General features: G+C 39.8%; 1 protein-coding gene across 5 annotated transcripts in view; it reads right to left on the reverse strand.

The window, feature by feature from the left end:
* Positions 1-8,009, reverse strand: part of pdlim2 (PDZ and LIM domain 2 (mystique)) — a 36,887-nt gene extending 28,878 nt beyond the window's left edge. For 3 of the 5 annotated variants that reach the window (XM_051422530.1, XM_051422526.1, XM_051422531.1), the window contains exon 1: positions 7,672-8,009. The gene's annotated coding sequence lies outside the window, so the exon portion shown is untranslated. Of the gene's footprint in view, positions 1-5,120; positions 5,222-7,671 lie in introns of those variants that run through there. The other 2 variants (XM_051422529.1, XM_051422527.1) reach the window with 2 other exon arrangements.
* Between the last annotated feature and the right edge of the window lie 1,012 nt (positions 8,010-9,021).

Below are 9,021 nucleotides of genomic sequence, written 5' to 3' on the forward strand. Positions count from 1 at the left end.
TTGTGAATCTAAAAGCAAATGTAGTGTTTAAAATCAAATAATTAGAGACGTCAATGCATAGTGAAACCATGTGATGAGTTTTGATGGTTCTATTCTCTTAAAGATGGATTTTTTTTCTGGAACCGCATTAAAGCAATATTAGGAAGAACAAATCATATTGTAACATCATCCACTTTTTCCCAAATGGGACAAATCTTCACTTCACTTAAATAATATTTTGGGGCTGACAGTTAGCACTCACTATCATGTTATATGTAAGCCTTTACACAGCTACATGACAGGATAGACAAGTAACAGATCCCCCAGATGTAGATCTTTAATTACTGGTGACGACTGAGCTTTCAAAATATTACACGTTGCAAAATTATAACTGGTGATGACAGTGTAGTGTGCGCTACTGTCTCTGGCATGCTGATGTTCTCCAGCGGTCTGAAACTTTCTGCATGAGATCATCTCTGTAGACGTACAAAAACGAGGATCCATCCATGCTAAAAGCAACATTATCTCTGTTGACCTGCCGTGGATTATTGGCTATTCAGCTTCATGTCGCTTGACTCGAGCTGCTTCATGACAAAATGCCTGCATGTTTTGGGGTTATATTTAGGCAGTCCTACCAACAAGTCACTCAAATTCTCTGTCAAATTCTCTTCGAGTTATCAGTGTAAACAATGTTGACACTACATAAAAAGGATGATTTACTTTATCAGCAATGTGCTAAAGGTTGGGTTACAAAACATGACAATAGATAACAGATAAACAAACTCAAATTAGTATTTACAAGATCTTCTAAAATATTAGTTGGCCAAAATCAGAACAGAATACACTTCAAAAGCATTAATAGTTATGATGATATTCTTCTCAACTTGAGGATGAACCTGTGATTCAACTGCCAGTTTACTCAGACTCTGCTCATAGTTGTAGACAAAGCTCTTTCATTGTATGACTGCATGTGGAGACGCAGAGCTCTGCAGCGTACAGTGATGATGGGATGAATGCTTACAGGTTAATAAAACACATCAACAGCTGCACAATGCAGGCAAACACATGCAAACACACGCAAACACACAGCTGCTGTATCTGTGACTGAAACTAGTCTCACTGAGAAAATGGGCATTTATTTTAAGTGAAGACATTAGTGTAACAAGTAATATATAGGTCCACATGTAGACAATGACATAAGCTATTTTAAGTATAGACTGCTTCTCTCGAAAAATTCAATGTCTACACCCAAACGATTTTACATCATCTGTTGCTTAACTCACAACCCAAACAAAGCTTGGTCTTGCATCAGCCTTGGAAAGAAAATGCACAACGTGCACCAACAGAAGTTGTTGTTCCTTTCTACAGACCATGCTGGATTCCTTTTCCAGATTATCAAGACAAACTACACTTTACTTTGGAACTTCTTGGTATTAGATTTATTATTTTCATCATAATCATTTAACTTTCCTCATGCATGATTATTTGAGAGCAAAGTTAAGTCATACAGACACGTAAGAACATTTAGAAGATCAGATAATGTCTTCAAGTCATTACAGCCTTGCCATGGTTTGATAATGTTACCTGTTATTCATAGATATCTGAAGTTTACTATCACACTTTATGGTTCAGGTTGATCCAAAGTACTGTATAACAGACAGTGTAGATAGAAAGATATACTGTGGCCAGCAGTGAAATGTAAATTATAATCTTACTCAATGTCCATAAATAAAGTAATAAAATCCTGTCAATGATTACAAAGATTACACAATGCAGAAAGTGTCGTAAAGCATGAAGAGTAAGCAAGAAAAACTGGAATTAAAGTGAAGTGGATCTAGGACATCAGCCATGCTACTCCCCCAAATCCCTCCAAACACTGGCCCATTTCATCTGCCGCACATTCCACAAGTGTTTGGGACACGCAGTGCAGACCCAGTTACTTATTAACAGTCTGGGCCAATTAGCAGGGTTACTGGGCTCACCATCATTAGGGTCTCTTAATTGTGGCTATGGCCTCCAGAAATAAGTGCAGTTGTGATAATGACAGGGAGCAGCCGTCTGAAAGTTTCCCAGCCTTTGGGGGTGTCAATTAGTTCCATGGGCTTGTGCAGCTTCTCCTATAGAGCGCCCATTATCGACCGAGCACCCTGCTAATTCTCTGCGTAAACGTTCACTGTTAGCGTCATAAAAAAAATGCTGGTGGGATGGTGAAGGATGGCGGAGGAATGCAGGCAGAGCGGACAAACAGCAGAGAAGAAAAACAACACATAGTGGTGGGGAGGATAAGTGGCACACTCATGGGCTGTGCTTAATTGGCCACTGATGAGGTTTTAAGACTGCACTGCTGCTCACATAAAACAAAGTGCTGAACACAGTTTGATGAAACCTCACCATAACAAAAAAGTACTGTTGGGCATCCGCCAATACACATAAAAGGGGTGAATTCTGTTCTGGTGCCATCTCGACGCTTTTGCTGCCGTGCCAATTTGGCATTATAGTTCGACACGCCCAACACAATGAGAAGAATTCTAGTCATGAAGTAATTTCTATGGATCGCAGTACAGCAACAGCTGCACAGCAGGAGGTCAGCAGAAGGAGAATGGGAACCGGTAGGTGTAGTGAAATACTCTCACTTCCGACTAACACAATGGATAAGTTTATGACTTGCAAGCATTCCTACATACTGACAAACAGCAAGGTGTCAAGGTTTGACAAACTACAAGAGGCAGAATCCAGATTTCCTAGACAGGTTTATCCGTTGACTCACATAGTCAGTTGCAGATTTACAAAAAAGGTACACCAAGTTGAAATTAATGTAGTCTAATACAGTGGTTTTCAAATTGGGGTCATTGAGTGGGTTGTCCCCAGCAAGAGGAGAAAAATAATATTCCCACCAAGGGAAGAAATATGCTTGGTCGTTCTTATTGGTTGTAATTTATAGTGATCCCAGTTTGATTGTTGATGGCTTTATAGTCTTGAAACCTAAAAATAGAAAAATTATTCAGTTGTTTCTTTAAGACAAAATCCCCTCAAACTGGGGGACTGTGGTCTAGTGTGCATTTCTTGTGGCGGCCCAGGATATGGAAATGTCTGGGAACACTCGGTCTAATATAACAGCACTGAATTAAATCCTAAATCCTATCTTCAATTTCAGTTAAAGGACCAGTATTAAGGATTGAGTGGCATCCAGCAGCGAAGTTGCAAATTGCAAATATCTAAATACAGCTCAGTCTTCCAAGTGTGTAGGAGAAATTCCAGTGTTTGGTTTGTCCATTCTGGGCTACTGTAGAAACATGGTAGTTCAACATGGCGGCCTCCACAGAAGAGGATCCACTCTTAACACAAAAACACACACAAACACAATGCTGATTTTCAGTTGATTACGAAAACATAACTATGAAAATGTCTGTGTGTGCCAATCGATCATCATAAATATTACACACTTTTTCAAGCAAAAATGCTAAAGATTTACTGGTTTTCTTTGACTTATGTGAAAATTTAATATATTTATGTTTTGGACTGTTTGTCAGCCAGTAAGTAATATAAAGTAAAGTAAATATCATCAACTTGAGCTTTAGGAAATTGTGATCTGAGCTTTTGACAATTTGTATTCATTAATTTTATATACCAAACAATTAATAATGAAATAATCATTAATTGCCGCCTTAAGATTCTGTTCCACGTTTTATTAGTGAGGTAATACCATGTGATTGTCCTTGCAGCGTTAAAAAAAAAGTATTTTATCACTATATTTCTCCATGAAGAGCTTAACTAGCACATGATGGACTAACTGATGAATCAAAATTAAAATGGCTAAAAATATAAACGTTTAGCAGCTTGAAAATGACTTCAAAGAACCAAATGTCAGCGTTGCTGTTCTGGTTATGAAGCATACTTGGGGATGACACAATTGATGAGGTGTTCAAAAAGGTAGACACTATCATGAGCTCAGGCATCACTTTCCACAGGGATATTTTCCGCTCTCTGGGTGAAGTTTAAGCCTGTCATACTAATATATGTTAAAGGCCTTTTGGTACTTGTCACATCTATGAGGGATTGTCCCTACAGGCAAAAGAGATAGTTGAGGTATGAAGGGGAAGAAGAGGACTAAATTCAGGACTCATTGCTCTAACATGCAGAGAGCCTCAAGGGTTTCATTTGGAAAAGGTTTTTAATAACGCAGGTTGTTCTCATGGTGAAAATTAAAAGGACTTATTAAAAAGGATACCATTGGGTCAAAATCAGAGAACTATATTTTGTACTCAGAGTTTTGCTAAAGCCAAAACAAATATTATATAAAAATAAAAACTATTGATATTTATTGCTACTCTTTTACATAGTGAATAAAGATGAACCAGTTTGACGACTATGCTCAATTTAAGATACTTTATGTATAGCAAAATTTGAACTCTTTCTGTCACACATAAATATGCATGCTGCATGCAACTGTAAACAGTACTGCAGGTATTTTTATTTGTCTTTAAAAAAAGACACGCACTACAAACACTAGTATAACTCCCTGGTGGTCAGCGGCAGTGACATTAAGTGTCATTTAGGCTGAGGCTCGTAGACACACAACAACACCTAACTGATGTGCAATCTTCAATTTAGCATGTTTACCGTAACATGAAGTTATGGGTAGTTTTGGCTGAATGAGTGAAACCTGCAAAAACAAGTCTGAAACTGTGTGTGTAATTTACTGGAGTGTGGAAGAAATTATGATGACTCATCCCGTGATGATCAGCATGTCACCACAACACAGCTATGGCAACCAGTAGTTATATTTGTATTTAATATTGAAAACTGAATAAATGCATTAAATGGGAGAATACATGGCCCGCTAAACATGCAGAGTGAAGTGGCCAACCAATAAATATGTGCATGGCAGGAAACCATTACCATCATTATGTTTAACAAAGCTAATCCAAAGAATTAACACCTCATTTATTCCAAGGAACAAGACAATTGGAAAAGCAAGTTGTTACCATATGTGCAGCAGTGCAAATCAAATATACATGACAACTGACTTAGATTAACTAAGCAGATAGCTGACTAAACCTCTGTATAATAAAATGTCTGGCAGCCAAACCTGCACCTACATCAACTCTTCACCTCTTTCCTGAATCACTACAGTACTTAACTGAGACTGTTTTTCTTCTCCTCGAACTCTGGGCCAAAATCCACTGAATTGAAATGAACAAGCACTGGCTCTACAACAGGCGAGTACTGAAAGAATGGCTGATGAACATAGCAGACGCAATACATTCAAAGAGCTTTGATTCTCTCTCTCTCTCTCTCTCTCTCTCTCTCTCTCTCTCTCCCCCCACTGTGGCTGCGGGGGGAATATTCCTGACATGAATCACACTCGTCAAGGCTCTCGCTGGTGGCCATACACCAGTGTGAACTTTCCACAGCCCTCGTCAGTGATGCAGTCTAGTGTTTACTCTACCCTGTGTGTCATGCACTCCCCTGACAGGTCGGCACCTACCTGGACACACACACCCAACTGAATAAAAAAGGAGAAGAATGTAATTGCAAGCCTCTCCCTGGACCGAGAGTGAAATAACATTCTAGGCATTCTCCAAATCACACCCATTTGGTCAGATATAGCTGCAGTCGCTAAGGAGATGAGAAAATATCAAACAATAACAAACAATGTCAAAAAGGGTGTTGGTTGATGACTTTATGTATCGGTATATATATATATTGCTAATCACACGTGTCATCAGAATAATTATAGACAAAGCCATACCTGTCATTTTTGTGGGTTACTCCCTTTTCATTGTAATAACCTTTAAGGGTGCACGCTCCTGTATGGTCTCATGCTGTGACGCAATCTTAAAAATGATAATCATCTTATTATCTACTGCAGCACAAAAAGACAATTACTAAGATTACCCATCGTCCCTTTACCACTTCGCTGCAGCCCTGCTACAGTGGACTGGATTGTGTCCACTGTGAAGTACGGTTTGTAAAAAGACAAGGACACTGTGGTACTGGCTCCACTTATCTCCCTCTGCATCAGCATCATCATCTGAAGATCATGTTACTGCTCTTCACACTGAACAGACTCCACACTCTGCTGCTCAGCAATCAGGCCGGTTCACCACATCCTCTGCATGCACCATTAGGCCCCTCTTCACAAAAAAAAAAGACACACCAACCACCGCTTTGTTCATTACACGCTCTTGAAAAATACTGCTGCAACGGTGCACCTCAGCCCATTCAGAATGCATGTTTCATGTTTGGTGAGAAACACCTTTTTTTGGGGTAAAGTTGTAGACATCCTCTGCCACACAAACTTTTGTGAGAAAGAAAAGTCAGAACCATCCTGCCTCTGTCTCAGCTAAAACTGAAAACCACACTTGAGAGACAAGAGCCAAAAAACACTTTCATTATTCAGATGTAACGGACGCCGACTTCCTGCATACACACGTGCATCACAGAGAGAAGCTGGACTAAATAAAAAACACAACACAGTAGTATTTAGCAAAAATAGAGGACTGAAATGTTCTTTTGTTTCAGTTAAAACCTCAACGCGATTGTAAAACAAACAAAAAATTCTTTCCCTGAATTAGAAGGTAACGAGTTGGCCTTTTTTTCTGTTTTCTTGAAAAGCCACCGCTTTGCTCCATCCAAAATTACAGTGGTCTGTGTTTGGTTTTTCGGTGGCTTTAGCCCTATCCTATCTGAGAAACAGCATAAAAAAAGCAAAGCCATCAGGAAACAAACACAATATAAAGTGAGGAGGGTACGGTAGAGCACGCACATGAAAGGCACAATCACAATGGGGAAGGTATACAAACAGCAGGCGGTGGGGGTCTGGGAATATGAGGTTTCACAGGGACTGTTCTGGATTTTGAACGCTGATAAACACCTTAAAGTACTTTCCCACCTGCTGAGCTCAAAAGACTGATCTATCTATCTCTGAATGATTAAGTGAACAGGAGGAACAGCCATGTCTAGACACCTTTAAAGGGGAGAGAAACAAGTGCTGGAGAGCTGGCTTGAACTCAAACCACACTGGATCTGCTAATTCAGAGTCATCACCCTCAACAGGCCACTTTAAGAAAGGAGAGAAGATAACAGCTTCAACAGTTGAACTAATGTGACATAAATGCTGATTTAAAGTTTCCTGAGGTTGCACCTGGTCCTTCCCCTCCACAAATCACACCGGCTGCTCAATGTATAAAAAAAACTGGATACAGATACATTGCCAAGTAGAAGGCCCACAGTAGGTGCTGCTAACTCTGTGTGGCCTAAACTTATTCTAGTCAGTTAGACTGACTTGCAATTTCCACTTCCATCATGAACCACTAGCCAAAAACAGCTCATATGTGGGTACTGCGTATTTCAGCTGCGCAATACTTGGCATCAATCATAATTTAACAAGGCTTCACTGCATCCTCAGAGGTTCTCACACTATTTTTTTTTATGAACAGTTACGAGTCTTTCAGGTTTAGTAAACCTGTAATCAAACACACTAACAGCTATTAAACACATTTTCAAACAAAACTAAAAAAGAAAAAGTGCATTTAAAAAAAAACTCTGCTCTCATTCAGCACCCCAACAACAAAAATAATTTAACCCACAAGAGTTTTGAGCCGCATCAAGAAAATCAAATCCAGTTTCTTGAATTAGCTGAGTCTTTACAAACACTGAGACGCTATTAATAACGCCATGTTTACTTACCAAGGTGAGTGCAACGTGATTTAAGGTGCCTTCTCCACCTGCTAAATCTCTAAATGTGCGCTCCTCGACTGAACTGTGAACACACACCCAGCAGACAGCAGGTCCCCTCAGCCTGAAACAACTGGCCCCCAAAATGCGAACAAAACAAACCAGAGAGCAGCTTTACTCGGTCAACGCGGGAGCACTGAGGCGGTGATGAAGAGTTGGTAGTCCCTTGTCTCTGTCTGTCTTCCGTTGTTTCAGATGTCAAGGTGGCACGCATGAACACCACCTGTGGCTGCGCGCGCAGTGGTATCACTGGGATGAGCTCGCGGTGCCATGTGCTGTTACCAAAATAAAAGCTTTGACACAGGCAACAATCCGGGGCGTGTCCCCGCAGAGAGGAGGCAGGAGAGGAGGGTGCCTCGGTGATAATTGAGCCATTTATCCGAAAACACACTGCGCCTCCGTTCTGTGTCCGCGCGCCACCTGCTGACGGTGTGCGGCAGAGCAGCACGCGCAGCAACCGGAGCCACATCAAGTGCTGCGGTTCTTCCACCCTGTCCCCAGCCTGTTAATTAAAGGTAATAGCTTTCACCTGTCGTCGCGAGTGTAAAGGTCGTTGATTAGGGGGTTAGACTTTAAACTGGTTTATATAAAATAAATACAGCTGCTGATGGAACTGAAGCGCAAAAGAGACACCAAACAAAAACTGCACTTCATGTATCAACAATTATTAACTCCTTTAATCTCATTCACCTTGGGTTATTTATTGGGTTTTTTTAATCTTTATTCTTAATTAAAGTCAACATACCGTGGAAATTTACGACGCCAATGAGATAAATAACAATTACTCTCTTTTTAATAAAAGTTCTGATCATTTTCCACTGCAGTATACATTTTGTATGTTTCTGCTACAGCCTGTGTATGTTTTGTCTGTTTCAGTGTATCAGTGAAATTGAATCTCATTGAAGCATGTTTACCATACAGAAACATTCAGTTACATAATCAGGTACACCTGGACAGTCTAATGCAATTCAACAGCTCTGCCATAAAGTCTACTTTTATGATGCCTGTAAAGTCCATTTGTTATTTTAGTGTTTTCGAAATTTTCATATGTGTTAATTCCATTATATGTTTTAATATTGTGTTGTACTTGGCTGCATTATATTCATAGGTGTTTCTAATATATTTTGTCTCCCTCGTGTTTGTAAATTGAAAGGACAAAAGTTAGAAACAACTGTGAATATAAGTAGTTGTAGCGCAGTCCTGTACATCACTTTTAACCATGATTGCACATTTCCAACCATGTCAGCAAAAACTGAACATTATGAGCTAAAGATAGATGTTAAGGCAAAGCTGTTGTCTTGG

Source organism: Dicentrarchus labrax, unplaced genomic scaffold, assembly GCF_905237075.1.
Source record: "Dicentrarchus labrax unplaced genomic scaffold, dlabrax2021, whole genome shotgun sequence".
Lineage (NCBI taxonomy): Eukaryota > Metazoa > Chordata > Actinopteri > Moronidae > Dicentrarchus > Dicentrarchus labrax.